This window comes from Sardina pilchardus, chromosome 1 (genome assembly GCF_963854185.1).
Source record: "Sardina pilchardus chromosome 1, fSarPil1.1, whole genome shotgun sequence".
Lineage (NCBI taxonomy): Eukaryota > Metazoa > Chordata > Actinopteri > Clupeiformes > Clupeidae > Sardina > Sardina pilchardus.
The window spans coordinates 10,761,649-10,779,020 of record NC_084994.1 but is presented as its reverse complement, the minus strand read 5'-3'; the positions used below and the strand labels follow the sequence as shown (position 1 = coordinate 10,779,020).

The following is a 17,372-nucleotide window of genomic DNA, read 5'->3' as shown; positions in this document are numbered from 1 at the left end:
GGCATACAGAACAAGGGACGTTCCCTGTCGTGTCAGGGGAAATTTCTCAAGTAACGAAAAAGCAGATTTCACCAAGTTTAGCCAACGGTGCTGCCCGACAAAGGGGAAGCAGTCCGTGCACCGAAAAGACGCACCACCATTCATTCCTGCACAAGCCCGGAGATATGACTGTCCTCATGTGAGAGAGTCTAGCATGTGACCTGTGTGTGTGTGTGTGTGTGTGTGTGTGTGTGTGTGTGTGTGTGTGTGTGTGTGTGTGTGTGTGTGTGGTGTGTGTGTGTGTGTGTGAGAGTGTGTGTGAGAGAGAGAGAGAGAGAGAGAGAGAGAGAGAGAGAGAGAGAGAGAGAGAGGTGAAAGGGCGAAGCACGAACAGAGGCTTATTGAATCAATGAGAACACTGGCCAATATAAATATACTCGGGCTTGTGATTCTGATCTAACCAAAGATAGTGGGGTTTGAATTCAATTGTGCGTGTTTATTCAATTTGGCACGGGCTACAGTAGGAGTAACTACTTGCAAGCGGAGAAACACAAACCGTACAGTTGAAGATATCCACTGTTAATGGTAACGTTACATGATTGAAAATAAACATTAACCTGACCAGCTGTAGTTCCCTCCCTTGTTATTAACACTAACAGAGACACATGAACCGAAACGTCGGTATGTGTTAGGCTACACTGCTTAGGCTACAAGAGACAGCACGGGCAGTTGACTTTCGACATGAGCATGACAAGCATACATTTCGTTTTAATACAAAGGACACTTGTAACTGAAACGTTTCGCGTGATACTTGCCAATGCACTGTTTTCAACTACAGTTACACAGCTACATACACCGCTAAATATCTACGCTGACGTTACATACAAACGCATTTGATCTTTGCTAGCTGTCAAGCTAACTTTACTCTCGTAACGTCACTGTGCAAGCGAGCTAGTCGGGTGGAATTCAACATTATTTCGTTCATGCTTTGTAGTCGACGGTGTGAGAGTGTTTTGTTTGCAAGTAGGTAAGAGAAGCTGATCATGCTATAAATAGGTTTCGTTGTAAGCTAGTGTGCTACGATAGTCATTCGACCAGACTCAGCTATCGATAGCTAGCTAAATGGGTGTCCACGGTTTGTTCGCAGAATGGATGACAGTTATTCCACTTTGCAAATGAACCAACTTACCTAGACATTTGTTGAATATGCCCAAGGAATACTTTCACCGGGATGAAAAACAGTCAGCCTTGACGGATCAAAGTCAAGCAAGTTACGTTGCCCTGCTACTCGTGTCCGATGCTTGTCAAGCAAGCCGAGGTAACTCAATCACTTTCTGGCTAACGTTAGCACACTTGGGCGGCAGTGCCTTCGTTTAGCTAACTGGCCCCATTATCACACACCCAGTCAAACACCAAGCTTCGTAACAATTCTGTCGATGTATGCTACTATTATATCGTATAGTATAGTCATTCGTATAAGTCCAGTAAGACGTTATTAGTCCGCGATCGTCTGTAACCTATCACTCAGTTCACTGTCTCTGGTTCACTGTACGCCGCTGTACTACCGACACTTCCTGTTGAGTTTGTTTACGACATGTCAGGTCAGCCCATACCAAACAGCGATTGGAGGGCGACTTCATTCGACATCACGCTATTGGGTTACTTGCCCATCAATCACACAACTACAGAGCGCCCAACTGAGCAGTACACTGGGCAGAGCTATTATGTAACGTGAGGTGTTGGCGTGACACACCTGTAAATAAATAAACGAACAAATGAACGCATTCTCAGCATTATGCAGAACAACTTTGCTGTCACCCAGTCAATGTGTAAACCACATAACAAATCCCTGTTCATCCACAGCAACACCAAAAGGAATGCTCTCCAAATAGGCCTGCATTAGGTAGTCTACCTATAAGTAGGCTATATTTTTTTAGGCCTACAATTGTAACTCAGTACAGTCCCTACCAGATTCCTCAAGAACATATGCAAGTTTGGCTCCCTTCATTCTCAAGAAACCTACCTTTCCTGAGCAAGTATAGGCCTACTTGAAAAAGTAACATAATAACTTCCTCAACAAAAACAGTATTCTTGAAACATTTCAGTCGATGCCAGCATAAGCTTATTCAAATAAAATTGTAACTCGGACCAAGTGTTCCAAGTTTTCACTGCATAGTTGTATTGTAGGCCTATGTTGTTGTATCTATCTTCTGTACACCATCTTCTGAATTCTCATTTTTACCTAATTCTAAATATCTGATGTTTTATTTGTTTTGTTTGTTTATTTGTATTGCTATTTTTGTATGTATAGCACTGTGAGCTGTGTTCTGTGTATGCAAGGTGCTATAGCCTAAATGCAAAGCATATTATTATTATTATTATTATTATTATTATTATTATGGTTATTGTTATATAGCAGACGTCTTTGTCCAAAGTGACATACAAGTAAATAACAACACAAATCAAATCAACAGTGAACAATTACAAACTAATGGCAAACTTCCATTGAACTTCTGGTGACAAACCTATTTGGATGTGACATTGCTGCAATTTTGCTGCAAAAAGTTAACCGCAAATGTTTGGCACAAAACTAATTTGCTTGTGAAAATATGACCTTGCCACAAATTTGCCAGAAACCTGACATTTCTGTAAGGGAAGCATGAGAAACAATGGAACTGCTCAAGGGAACCTGCAGAAAGAACACAGGGCATCACTTGCAGTACCTCTTATATGGGCTAGGGGGCGCTAACAGTTATAGTATAAATATCACATGAACATTAAAGAGTCACTTCACCCCATAACTCCACCCACTTCACATTTCTGAAAACGGCTTTGAAAATGGGCGAGACGTTCTGTAATTTGGAGAGAGAGTGCAGCACTGCTGCAACCAATCAACCATGGTGATTTCGTGTCAATCTGGGAATGAGTGCTGCAGACATGGCTTATCACAGGTAGGCTAATCAGGGCAGCAGGTGTTGGGGCGTTTCAGTCCTAATTTGTAACGACCCGGTGACGTAGTGTCGGACTAGAAATGCAGGACAACGTCAGCATTCCAATAGTATTTTGGACCAACATGCCATGGCATGTTTTCAAACGGTAGTATGCGCGAGAGAGCAATATTATCTCCAATACAAAATCAGACGAAATGTTACTTTTGTCGAGAAACACGATTTTTGTCAATATTAACCCTGGTAATAGTACAGTTCACCACTTATGAGTATTTTCAATCAATCAACAGCTCAAAAAACCTATTTTAGGGTGCAGTGACCCTTTAAGTAAGTAAGTTACTTTATTTGTCCCCCAATGGGGCAATTTGTTGTGCAGCAATTGTACAGTTAGATCACACACAGTTTAAGAGGCAACCATAGTTAAAATAATAATAATAATAATAATAATAATAATATCAGAAAGGACTCATTATAACTCATCAACATTCATCTGTAACTTCATTATCAGCGATTTAATTCATGCAAACACCTGCCTTCCATCACAGTGGCACTGTAAGTGAGTAACATTTATTTCAAAATCCCATTTGTCCACTGCTTGGACTGACCAAAGTGCTGTACTGAGTGCAATTAAACAGAAGATAACATATACACGTTATACGTCTATACGTTAACAATAAGCAACGTACGAGTTACAGCAAGCTGTACATTAGAGGGCACAGAAGGTCAGAGAGTACAGGTGAGTTGAGTGAGAGAGTACAGGTGAGTTGAGTGAGAGAGTACAGGTGAGTTGAGTGACTGTGAGAGAGTGCAGGTGGGTTGAGTGAGAGAGTGCAGGTGAGTTTTGATCCAGAAAGTACAGGTGAGTTGAGTGAGAGAGTGCAGGTGAGTTTTGATCCAGAAAGTACAGGCGAGTTGAGTGAGAGAGTACAGGTGAGTGGAGTGAGAGAGTACAGGTGAGTTTTGAGTTTTCCAGAAAGTACAGGTGAGTTGAGTGAGAGAGTAGGCTACAGGTGAGTTTTGATCCAGAAAGTACAGGTGAGTTGAGTGAGAGAACAGGCTACAGGTGAGTTTTGATCCAGAAAGTACAGGTGAGTTGAGTGAGAGAGTACAGGTGAGTGGAGTGAGAGAGTACAGGTGAGTGGAGTGAGAGAGTACAGGTGAGTTTTGATCCAGAAAGTACAGGTGAGTTGAGTGAGAGAGTGGTGAGTTTTGATCCAGAAAGTACAGGTGAGTTGAGTGAGAGAGTGGTGAGTTTTGATCCAGAGAGGACAGGTGAGTTGAGTGAGAGAGTGGTGAGTTTTGATCCAGAGAGGACAGGTGAGTTGAGTGAGCGAGTACAGGTGAGTTTTGATCCAGAGAGGACAGGTGAGATTTGATCCAGATTTGAAAGCAGTGACTGAGGCAGAATTTCTCATGTCAGGTCAGTGGCAGCAAACTGCAAAGGCTCTGTCACCTTTTCGCCTGTGCCGATAGCAAGGCAAGGCAAGGCAAAGCAAAGCAATTTAGCGCATTTCTTACCAAGGCAGTTCATTGTGCATCACATCATCAAAAGACAAATTATATATTTAAATGAATAAAATAAATAAAGGAAATATAAGAATGGGTAAAAGAAAACATAAAAACAAAATAAAATATATAAAATAGATAGAAGCAATAAGAATAATAATAATAGGAATAAAAACAAATAACAAAATAAAAAGTGGAACATTAGTAATAATAATAATACTAATACTAATACTAATAATAATAATAATAATAATAATGAAATAAGAATAAATCAAATAAAGGGATATGAAGACCATCTATATTCCCTATCCATCTGTCCGTCCTCCCTTCCTCCCTCCCTCCTCCCTTCCTCCCTCCCTCCTCCTGTCCTTCCTTCCTCCCTCCTCCTGTCCTTCCTTCCTCCCTCCCTTCCTCCTGTCCTTCCTTCCTCCCTCCCTCCTCCCTCCCTTCCTCCCTCCTCCTGTCCTTCCTTCCTCCCTCCCTTCCTCCCTTCCTCCTGTCCTTCCTTCCTCCCTCCCTTCCTTCCTTCCTTCCTTCCTCCCTTCCTTCCTTCCTTCCTCCTGTCTGACCCACCTTAAAAGTTGGTTACGAAGACCACACAGCATTATACAGTAATTACTGTGCAGTAATTAAATAAATATATAAATATGATAAATATTTAATATATAAGCTGAGTTTACATTTTATTTATGTATGTTATGTATGTTTCATTCTCTTTTTGGTCTACTGGAAAGACTTCGGAGAGACTTCCGAAAGACTTTTATTCTGACATGCTGTAGTCTATGAAGGGTCAAAGTAACAATAATTAAATATAAAGTAAATTACAAAGTAAAATGTCATGTAAGTCATATCACCAAGTATCAAATTTAAATATACCAACGATTATTAAATGCAATCTAATTTAAAGTTTAAATCAATGTCATTTGAATTTTGAATTACATTAAACTTTAAATCAATTGAATAAGAAGTTGAATTAATTTGAAGTCATACATCACATTTACATTTCCCTGTTGTTCTCATTTTGAATGAGACTTAAAATTTCAGCCTCATGCAATTCCGCGCGCCACCATTTAATTCGAACGCCTTTACTTCAAACTTTGGACTTTGGTACTTCAAGGTTGTACTGTCACCTGTCAATCATGCTATGTCCCCAAGCGGCAACATTCTAAACTGAACAATAGAGAGCCGAAGTCCCGCCCTTCTACTTCCGGTCTATGGGACCTATTTTACGATTTTTAATGCATGGGAGTCAATGGAGAGATAACAATTATTTTTTGGTCCCGTTCGAGTTGGACCGTGCATTTCACATATGATGTGTGGGAATTTAAAAGATAATTTTCCACATTAATAAAGTTCTGTTTTTCGTTAGACTTTAAAAGTTATGTAAGTTTTGTGCGAATCCGTTCAGTGGACTACATCTCTTGTCTCAAGCGATGCACGTCACCAACTAGCAAACGAGAGGCTGGCTAGTTAGCTAGCTACTATACTAGTTAACGGTTACATCTTGCTGCCAGCTAAGTCACATAACAGCAGTGTTTGTACAGTCTATGAATGAAATAGGCTACAACTTATCTGGTGTGTTTAATCCTCTGACTCATGATATTTTCATCGGCAAGGGGGAAGCTCAAATAAGACCTGTTCCTGGCGCCCGTGGCTGTGAATTGGTCTAACGTCACTAACGCGACTGATGTGTTTGTAGTCGTTGGAAACACGATCTTTCACAATGTTGTAATTCACTAGTTACAACATACTTTTCAAATGTCTTTACATGAAAAATTGTCATTAAAATTGACAAACATCATATGGGTAATTCAAGGCACAAGACAATCGGGACCAGAAAATAATTTATATTTCTCCATTGACTGCCATTAAAAAAAAATCCAAAGATAGGTCCCATGGAGGCAAACGGAAGGGGCGGGACTTCGGCTCTCTATGAAGCCTACCCGGAAGTTCGAAAAACTGCAATACCTCGAAAATCCGCTGGGGACTGGTCCCAAAACAGAGCAAATTTCCATAGACGCCCATGTTAAAATGTCCGTTTTCACGGCGTAAATTCGTGTTTTTAAAGCCTGGTCCCATGGACTTTTATTGTATTTTTCGGTAGTTTCCCGGTCCCTGACAACTGTGAGGGGGGTGATTTTTTTTCTAACTCGTTAGTTTGGATCGCATTTGGATATAAAAAATGAATGACGTCGTCAACTTGATTGACAGCTGGCCAATGTCGAGGTTGACGTTGCCAGCCGAGTGGACGTCTCAGCCGTGATCCTGAATCTTCATCACCGTATCCTCTCTGAACATTTTTATTGAAATATCTCTGCTATTAACTGTACTAACCGACACCAGAAGAGGACATCACTCTAGTTTTCCGGTAAGTGACATTCCACTATTATTTCACGTAGCTGCTAGCTTATGTGAACGTTAGCACTATTTAGCATCAGTAGCAAGCTAACGTTAGCATAAATCGCTAGGACAAATTAGCGTCTGTGGTATGTCTCTGGTTTTGGTTTAACCTACCGCAAACATGCTGGCTTACTATCGGAAATCCCCACGTAAGTGTAACGTTAAGGAAGTAATGAACTAATTTGCTTATTGTTGAAACCTAATGGCAGAAGCACCCACAAACATTCATTTAAGAAATGTAGTGAAAACCGCTGTTGTGAGTTAGCTTCATGTTAATGTTACTAGCCCCAGGTACTTGAGTTAGCTGTAATCAACAAACAGACTATGTAAAGGTAACGTATGTGTTTTCTTCAAAAAACCTTTAGGGAATACTTAGTCTGTCAATTTACAGCCTCGGTTGTTGCATTTTAAGATCAAACGTTTGTGAAGACATTAACCTAAGCCGAAGATTCCTCAATCCTCACATTAAACGGCTTGCTTTCGGCTTGCTGAGGTGAACCGCTGAACCTGACTGTATACTTTGAACACGGGAGCTGTGATAACGAGCGACATCTAGTCAACATACCATTGTCAGTTATAGGTTAGACACAAGGAAACAAAAGTGTACTGTAACATATGCATGTGCCAAATCAATATATGCAACACAAGAACAGACTGATATGTCCCACATTGGAGTGTAATTCAAATAATTTGATTATAACAATGATTAACAATCTACCATTCTTGCCTGTGTCAAGTTTCTCTTTAGGTGATCCAGCCAGGCTGAACCAGTGGGTGCTGAACATGAGGAGCTGACTCCTAACAGTTCTCGACCAGTGACAACTTTCAAAGACTCTTCACCAGCAGACCCCTCCATGATTACCTTATTTACATCTGAGTTTGCAAAGCAGTCTATATACTGACTATTTACTAGCTTACAACATTGTGTTATTTACCTGTAATGCTCAAGACATAAGTAAAAATGCAAATGTACTTCCGCATCTGGGTCTTTAATTCAACCTACTGATTGTTTTTGCTCCCACTGCAATTTAATCGTAAATGTTTGACAGCATAGACAAAACTGGTTTGACACAAGTTAAATGTAGGTCACAGTTGACCAGAAAAGTCCCATAAACATTTGTGTTTTTATTTTCAACTTCAGTGCCATCAACAGTAATTGTGTTAATGAACAGACATTGGTTTTGACATAAGTAAAGGAAAGGGTGTAACAGTCCATCAGTCCATCAGTAACAGCATCTCTTAGAAAAGTTCCATAACCATTTGTAAGTGCAAGTTCAGTGCCATCAAAATGCAGGTTGCCTACTGAATTCGGCTGGATACAGACATTCAACAATATTTTAAAAATATTCATTGCCCCAGACAGATTAACCTGGTCTCTAAGAAACAATGCAAAGTTGTGTGGATGGGGCATGACCCAACACAAAGCTGCTGTTCACCCATACTCGATCTTCTTGGGGTTTGTGGATCCCCATCGATGATGCAGAGCAGATGGAGATCACACAGGTTCTGCTTCATCTCTGCGGCAAAATCCACTCTTCAGGGACTAGGCAAAAAGGAGAAGGATGCTATGCCACCTCAGTCGACCCCAGCCAAGCCATTTCACCTGCATTTAGTCCCAGGTTAGAGCTCAGGGACCTCCTTGCCACCTCCTCTCCACAGCAAACATAGCAGTCTTCAATGATCCACACATTAGGTACTGCCAAAATAGAAAGGTTAACATTTAATTACATTCATACCTGTGTAACCTACAATGAAATGCAATACAAGTACAACACAAGTGTCAACTAACAACACTTGTAATCAGTATTCACGAGTGTGATTTTGACAGTAAAATTACATATTGTGCAAATCATTGCTCTAAAATTGTATTTAGTTTTACTCATTGCATAATCCATAACACAACACCCTTGTATATTCATTGTTTTCATTAGGTCCCTTTCCACAGGTGTATAAAATCAAGCACCTTGACTATGAATGCAGACAGCATGTTTGATTAATACACCTGTGGAAAGGGACCTGATGAAACTTATGATAATTGCTAAAACATAAAACACATCAATGATGTACAACTAATACTAGACTAAGATTTTGTCAATAACTTGACGGAATAAGGCGAGCTTGATGTTGACATAAATTATTGTTAATGTTACAATGAAATGACCGCCACATTCAATGTCACAGGATCATACGTTTCAACGTTTCATAAACATTACCAATAAAAAAATGAGAACAGAGATGGGTAACGTTAATCACTAAAGCTAAAGATCAATGTATCTGTAGTGGAGTCTAACTTTCTCTATCGTTTATTGTAAATGAGGTAACGTAACGTTAACAGCTAGCTTATTTCACCTGCTAGAAGGCGCAAACACAACTCCGTTCATTATTTGTAGTAGGCTAACTTGTTAGCAGCACTAACTATTCACATGAGTTTACCCGGTTAGCTTGCAGGATACATAATCATAAGATGTCTGAACACATGCCTTTAAGAGACATACATGAACACGGTTCAACTTACCAGCAAATTCAGGTGGGTTAGAATCAGTCTTCGACTTCGGTGGCTTCGCAGTAACCGTAGCAGTAGCCTAGCTTGCCAGTCTCGTAACCGTAACGTATTAGCTGTTTAGCTGAACAAGCCGAGCAGAACAGAACACCTGTTCGGCTCAGTTTCGCACAAAGCCCGCCCTTTCACCCATTTGATTGGATTGGCCAGAATGTGGGCGTGGTTAGGATTTCCCAACGTTTCCCAAGATGGCGCCGCCCATACCCCCAAGGGGGCAGCGAACGTTCTGAGAGTGTAGACAGTATGGCGGCCGCCATGCTAACGAGAAGACCGTGGCTAGCTGGCCATTCCATTGAATCCTATGGGGCGTAAGCGCCACTTTGACATCAAATAACGTTACAGCTGAAGCGTTTTAAGCCTTTATATGAACATTTTCTATTGTCGGGGTACATACTACATTGTGAAATTGACATAAAAATCTCGTAACTGTCTTATCGGCGGAGTAATTAAAGTTTTTCGAAAGTCAATGCTAAAGTGTTAAAGGCGCATGCGTCCAGCGAGAGTAAAGCGTCGCCATCATAGACATAGAACGCTAGACGGAGCATTGGCTGCTGAGACGCGAGAAATACGGCCGCCATCTTCGAGAGGTGAACGTCGAGAGACAGCACATACGGAAGATACAGGATTCCGGGCTGGTGTGCTGCATACTCCTACTCAAACGAGCGAACGGCAGAGATGAGGAAAACAAGATAACTTCACAAGTAAGATTTAACATTACTGTGCTATTGTTTGTATTTTGTAACAGCATATTATCATATTATCGATAGCTACCACAGAGTTAAAGATGCTGACATCGTTAACAGCTAGCACTATTGATCGTTCTAGGTTAACACAAGAGTACAACTAGCTAGAATTGCTTGGCAATGAAACTGATTAAACATGACATATTTGAACATCATAAGTAGAAGTAAGTAATTGAAGTTAAATATTGTAAAAGCCAATAGGAGTAAACATTTCAGTCCACATTGAGTTGGGAGTGGAGGGCGTTGTTAGCTAGCAACTTTAGTCAGCAGCTAACGTTAATGTTAGCAACTTAGTCATTCATTCATTCATTCAACCTTTATTTATTCTCGAAGAGTCATTGAGGGTAGCCCTCATTTTCAATGAAGCCGAGATTACAGAAGCAATGAAGGAACAAGAGATGTTGAAATAATATAATAGTAAGATAACATACAGTCAGCAGCTAACGTTAGACAATCAGATGGACAGTGGCTAGTACAGTATAGCTTTCCAATGCAATGTTGTGTAATACAAAATGCGTGAAAACCCCTTTCCAACCTTACTTGACACCTGGAGGGGGGTAATATTGGGATTAGTGTTGAACTATTACATCTGAATTGACAAGCTGTCGACTGTTGTTCCTAGACCCTCAGTGTTTACCTCATAAGTACTGACTGGCCTTACTTCTGTGTAATATGAGCAGTACACACACACACACACACACACACACACACACACACACACACACACACACACATACACTGTGTCACTGAGTAGACCATAAGGTAAGAGAAAATTAGCACTTTTAAAGTCATATACATCATGTTATTGTTACTCTCTATCACTCTCTTTATTAAATTCCTTGCTTAATAACTTGCTTGACTAATTCATCTTTTCCTCATAACATTTCAGATCTTAAGATGGACATTGTACCAAAGCAGGGCCATGAGTATACAGGACTGCAGAGAGTTTGAACGGCTCCTCCGCTGACTAGCGTTCAACTGCTCCTCCGCTGCCCAGCGTTCAGCTGCTCCTCCGCTGCCCAGCGTTCAACTGCTCCTCCGCTGCCCAGCGTCCACCTGCTCCTCCGCTGCCAGCGTCCACCTGCTCCTCCACTGTCCTTTACCCAGCGTCCACCTGCTCCTCCGCTGCCCAGCGTCCACCTGCTCCTCCGCTGCCCAGCGTCCACCTGCTCCTCCGCTGCCCAGCGTCCACCTGCTCCTCCGCTGTCCAGTGTCCACCTGCTCCTCCGCTGTCCTCTGCTGCCCAGTGTCCACCTGCTCCTCCGCTGTCCTCTGCTGCCCAGTGTCCACCTGCTCCTCCACTGTCCTCTACCCAGTGTCCACCTGCTCCTCTGCTGTTTGCCATTTCCTGCATTCTAGTGCATTTTACAGTTTTTGCCCGTTGCACTATAGACCCATGCTTAGACTAAAGTAACACAACTTGGAGCTTTTTGTACCATACCTCAAACACATGTACCCATACCTTAAGCAATTATGCAACACACTTGGTCCTGCATACTATCTATTTCATACATAAGACACTTTGTTCAAAAATGAAATCTCAGGGCGCCATTCGGAAAACACATGTAACCAAAATACAAAACACATCGGGCAATTGCAACCACTCAAATACACACTTGAAGGCACTTACTTGCAAAACTGAACACCAATCAGCCAGCTACAAAAAGCTTTCAGTTTAGCCATTATAAATAATGATGTGAATGGTATAGTTCCCAGTGTTGTGTCATGTTTACTGTGTAGGATTTTGGCACAATGAGCGGTTACAGTTTTGCTAAATGTATTCCAGCAAGGTGTTTTATATAAAGTAGACTAGTGTGTTCCTCCTGATCTGAAAGTGTATGCATATGACGCAAGCGTGTTTTATTTTTTCACCAGAGTTACATTTTGACAAAGGATTGTTAGGTTTTCATAGCAGAGTTTAGGTACTGATAGTAGAGTTTCAATTTGACATAGACGTGAAAGGTATATTTCCTAGTGTGGTGTTCTGTTTACTTATGTGTAGAGTTTTGGCACAGTGAGCGAAGTTTTGCAAAATGTGTTCAAGCAACGGGCAAAAACTGTAATAGATTGTAGCTTAGCCTACTAAAGATTTAGTACTGTCACAAGTTAAGTTTATCTAGCCAGGCATCATACATGGTTGAAACAAATCACCTCACCTGTGTGTGTGTGTGTGTGTGTGTGTGTGTGTGTGTATGTAATGTTTAATAATCATCCCAGTGTTATTACAGCAGTTTAAAAAAAACTTAATTAAATTGTTTTATTAAAATCTGGTGTGCTGTATTTACTATGACCTTTTTATGGAGTTGCAGTTGAATCCAACAGGCAATGCATGACCTTGCAATAGGTTTATTGCAAGCTGAATGAAATATAGGCCTATAACAGTGTAGTGTGAATGATAACATTTCAACTGTTTTATACAGTTTTATTGATGATATTAGGCCTACTATTCTCCCTATTTTTGTAATTATTCACTGTTTAATTTAATTTGAGTTATTTATTTGTATGTCGCTTTGGACAAAGGCGTCTGCTAAATAACTATAACCATAATAAAACAAAGGATTGCAGCTAATGAACTATTATCCATATCCAAAATAAATAAATAAATCTGCTCTCTGCATTTGTCTCAACCAGGATTCAATAGGATTCCCTCCCATCTTTCTCCTTTCCCCCCTTATCATAGTCCGGCAGCCAAATGCCATAATTTAGGTAAACCTGGTTTTGTCGTTTTTTTTTTTTTTTTTTGCAGAATCTAGTAGGCTAGGGGTACCTCTTTAAGATTTAAGAGGATGCCCGGTGATATCCCTTGAGCAATTTAGTATATTAAGGTGAGTGATGTATGGTACAGTGGGTCAAAACGCAGCTTTAATCACAAAATGTGCAACATTTTGCTCTAAAACCAGATAATCGTGTGTCCTTTAGCATAGATTTGCACATGACAAAAAAGAAACGTGAAAATTAGTGGTATGTAGTGAGGAATTATTTCTAAAATGGTCTGACAATTAATTTCTCCAGCCAAAGCGATTACACGGAGTGGAATTAATCACCTTTCCAAGATGGCCGCCTCGCGTCTCGTTTGCTTCCATTGGCCAGAACGTCGGTTGCTCTGTCTAGCGTTCTATGTCTATGGTCGCCATAGGTCAGACCAGAGCCATAGATAGAGAGAGTTGCGACACTCTTTGAAGTCGCCGCCGCGCCGTCACGTGGTTCATGTACGCTACAACAGTTCTAACCAGCCCTGGCGCTGCCATGTTATTTCTATGGGATAGACAGCAATGATCACGAGAAACATCGAAACATTCCAAACACGAGTTCAATTTGAAGTGCTATAACGTTGGTTAGCATGTTTACATTAGTGCCCATGACATATCGCAAGTTTGCTCTGCAAACATCGTTCTGAAATAGTCTATTCTGTGGTAGCTGACACTGCCATTTAGCCTACCTCTCGGCATCAGCTCCATTCCTGGTTCCGTGATTTGCCTGTTTGTCGTCATGCATAATAAACTTACATTGTTGAAATGTATGTATTTTGTATCCAATGTTACCGTGGGTATTTGAGATGTTCAGTGATCCTCTCCAGTTATTTTGATGAGATGAAGGTGGCCACCCTAACTATATAGGCCTACACACCCACAGCCTTCACAATTTTAGGAGTAAGCCATGAACATCTATAATATATGGCAACCAGTAACAGGTTATACGTTAAAAGTTAGATCAATGCAGTCAATCAGTTAATTTGTTTTTTTTAAGGAATAGCCTAAATATGGCCACCACACAGCCTTAGTAATATTTTCAGATTAAGCCATAAACATATGAAAATACATTAACAAAGAACGATAAATAACAGCCAAAATGTTAAAAGTGTGTATGTTAAAGTTAAGTTTGTTCAACAGTTCGTTCAGGACACCCACTGTTTCGATAACATTGTAACTCAATACGCAATCATCTGTTTCAAGAAAGCACTTAGAACAGCATAAAAAGGATGACTGATACATTTTGAGTTTTCAATACATTTGTTTATTACATTTTCAATGTGTGGAACAAGTAGGCTATGTTTTAACAACATCAAGAACAGGAATACACACAGAAAAGGCTTAAGGGAGATATGGTGAGACTGCAATATAAAAAGGAGGGTTAACACCCATTTATATTTTCAAAGACATTCTGAAAAACATTTCAGATTCCCAAATCTGAACAACCGTACCGTGTGTACAACTAAAGACATTAATGTGCAAAGGATGCTGGACATGCACACCTACAGTACAAGAAGGTTAACTGAGGAAGATGTAGCACATTTGGCTGGAGGTGTGACAGGAGGTGTTGGAGATGCTGAGGTTGGAAGGGTCCCTTCGTTTGGACCTAAACCATAAAAAATGACCTTCTCTGATCATTTCAGTCAATACTACACACCCGTCTTGTCCTCTGCATCCTTGGTCCTAGGCAAGAACAGGCACAGTGGAAAATGGAGAGAGCAGGTAAAAGTCAGTGTATACTTGGTAAAATACATTCACAGATGCCACATCAAGGTATTAGCATAAACAAAAGCAAAAGGCCAGCAAGAGTTTTACATACACGGCTGACCCCTTCAAGGTTGGTTGGGGGTGCCACACCTTATAACTTTTATAACACCAATGATTCCCAACAATATCTTTCATGGTTATTTTGAGAATAAAAAGCTGACAGGCTATAAGAAATCACTGCACTTTAGCCATTGCATTCATCAACACAAGGAGACTTTTCTTATTGTAATAAGAACAATACTGAGGGTAATCAGTAACTGACTTTGTGAGGAATGCCAGCATACTGTACAGACAACAATTGGGATTGATTACAGTAGGCCTATACCCACTACAGCTAACTAGACTAGGCTACATCATTGCAAACATTGTTCTTATTCTATGGATGGACCTAATTCTACCCTTAAAGCATCATTAACCTACACTTTTCAGTTATCCATACAAGGTAAAAAAAAAGAAAGAAAATTATTATAGCCTACTTACAAGGACCACTTAATTGAAGACAATGTCTTGTCACATCACTTTCAGCATCTGCAAGATAGTCATTGCAATCAAAATTATTCCATCAAATACATCGACCTGCTGTGGTGATATAGACCTCAGAAATGTACATTCAATGTAGAATAATATTGACTGCAACCTGACATCCAACAGCAGTTGAAACAAAAATAAGTACTGCACTGTACACGCGCCCCTATCCCAAGCTCTAGTCTCGTGCCACTGTCCCGACTCCCGAGTTGGAACAGTAGTGGCACTAGGGGCAGGACTGGACAGTTAGGCAAGTGACACACGCACGGCAGGAGAGTATAGTACAGTTTTTGCTTCTACAGCTCCCCTGGCCTGAAGTTCATAATTGAAATTTCTGTTGTGAAGAGATGTACCCGAGTTCATATCATGCTCTCTGATCACAAGTTTAGCTTCAGGTTCACTTCATAGTGCCATGAAACATTCCATCTAGCAAGCTAACAAGCTAGATCAGGTCTAAATGAAATGTCATCCCATTAATTAGTTCCACTGTTCATCTGAAGAACAACTTAATCACAAACTCGTTGATAACGAGCACATCTGATGCCATTGCATGCATTAAGATCACGTTACTGTTCCCCCTTCATTGCATTTCGAATGTGCGTGAGCTGACTAGCTAACATTAGCTAACGCCATCAGGTTCAGCAAATAGGATTATAAATGTCATACAAACTCCTTGATAACCCCATATATTATCTAACGTTGCTCTACTACAGTAGCGTAACCAAGTGTGATATGTCTGACATTCCATAGGAACATTACATTTAAGATAGCCTCCCTCCACGTCTAAGGTTAGCTTGGTAGGCTAACGTAACGTTATGCTCTGAAATTTCGGTCATAACTAAGATACAAAAATAACAGTTAAACGAGCAGCACAAACAACTCGAATAACACTACGAGTACATACTGGTACAGTTGATATAGGAAATATATAACAATTTCAAAAAAGGTCGTGCTTTCGTTTACTTACCGCTGACAAAGTTAGGCAGACACCAATGGAAGTGAATGAGGCAAACTCCGCGAATGTCACTGTTAAGAACTGTTGAGCTCTCCATAACGCGGAAGTAGCCTGAAAAAACGTCCGCCATTGTTTCCTATGGAGGTCTATGGGAGTGTCGCCACTCTGTTATATCTACCGCTCTGGGTCAGACTCGGTCAGACTACGTGCCTACGTCACATGTACGACATCTGAGCCTGCGCAGGAGACCTATGACGGAATAAGAAGACCTAAAAAAAACGTTGAAATTTGCTTCCTCGGTCTCTGCTGCCGTCTACGTGATAGCTCTGTCCATATCTTTTACTGTCTATGCATACCCCCCATAAACGGCTTCATTTGAGTTCTTCAGAAATCTATGGGTGACGTCACAGACGCTTTGTCCATATTTTTTACAGTCTATGTAGAGGTATCACGCAGTCCTGGTGGTTGGGCATCAACCACAGCCAAAACGCGGAAGCAACGTGGATTTTACGTGCCTACGTTTATGTCAAACACATCGTGATTGGCTCATGAAGGAGCAGATACGTGAAACACGCTGCACATAGCCTATGGAGAAAGGTAGGAAACATCGTTTTTTCTCGTCCCTCAAATTTAATAATAGTTTGTTTTTTTATGTCGATCAAAATAATATTTACTGGTCAACAGACTTTCACATGTGTAAATGCTGGAAAGGGCGATCTTTAGCCCAATTCAAAGTAAAATGACTTAGGTGTAAGTAGGTTAGCCAACAATAACGTTATCCTACGTTATCCTACGTGGTAATTAGCTTAATAAATTATTGTTCTCGTTGGTTATATGTTAACAATAACGTTATCCTACGTGGTAATTAGCTTAATAAATTATTGTTCTCGTTGGTTATATGTTATATCCAACTCTTGGCTCTAACAACATATTAAAAAGCTGTGTAACACACTGAAATGTAAACTCTCAAATTGTAGATACATGGGAAATTAATGGCTAAATGCAATGACTATTCAATATGTTTGCATTTGAAATTTGTCTCATGTAAAAAGACGTGCAAAATACTGCAACATCTACTTTATAGCTATAAACAAAGTCCTTTAAGTGTCTCTGCTATAAATCAGTGGAATAGGCCTACTGATACTGGGGGGTGTTGATTTATTAATTGATTAATTTATTAATGTGATTGCTGAGCCTGTATCTTGTCATGTTTTTTCTTAAATTGGTGTCTCTTACTAT

At 40.4% G+C, this 17,372-nt stretch overlaps 1 protein-coding gene and 3 long non-coding RNA genes across 4 annotated transcripts in view; 1 reads left to right on the top strand and 3 right to left on the bottom strand.

The window, feature by feature from the left end:
* The window catches only part of atg4da (autophagy related 4D, cysteine peptidase a), a 13,460-nt gene extending 11,940 nt beyond the window's left edge, over nucleotides 1-1,520 (bottom strand). The window contains exon 1 of the mRNA XM_062538000.1: nucleotides 1,169-1,520. The gene's annotated coding sequence lies outside the window, so the exon portion shown is untranslated. The remainder of the gene's footprint in view (nucleotides 1-1,168) is intronic.
* Nucleotides 1,521-6,398: 4,878 nt separating this feature from the next.
* On the top strand, nucleotides 6,399-7,805 carry LOC134064267 (uncharacterized). The gene is made up of 2 exons (XR_009936275.1): nucleotides 6,399-6,801; nucleotides 7,571-7,805. It is a non-coding gene; the product is annotated as an uncharacterized LOC134064267 (long non-coding RNA).
* A 1-nt stretch (nucleotide 7,806) lies between these two features.
* On the bottom strand, nucleotides 7,807-9,571 carry LOC134064218 (uncharacterized). The gene is made up of 2 exons (XR_009936262.1): nucleotides 9,349-9,571; nucleotides 7,807-8,529 (listed from the first exon to the last, which is right to left on the bottom strand). It is a non-coding gene; the product is annotated as an uncharacterized LOC134064218 (long non-coding RNA).
* A 4,480-nt stretch (nucleotides 9,572-14,051) lies between these two features.
* LOC134064155 (uncharacterized) lies at nucleotides 14,052-16,308 on the bottom strand. The gene is made up of 3 exons (XR_009936256.1): nucleotides 16,146-16,308; nucleotides 15,134-15,181; nucleotides 14,052-14,569 (listed from the first exon to the last, which is right to left on the bottom strand). It is a non-coding gene; the product is annotated as an uncharacterized LOC134064155 (long non-coding RNA).
* Between the last annotated feature and the right edge of the window lie 1,064 nt (nucleotides 16,309-17,372).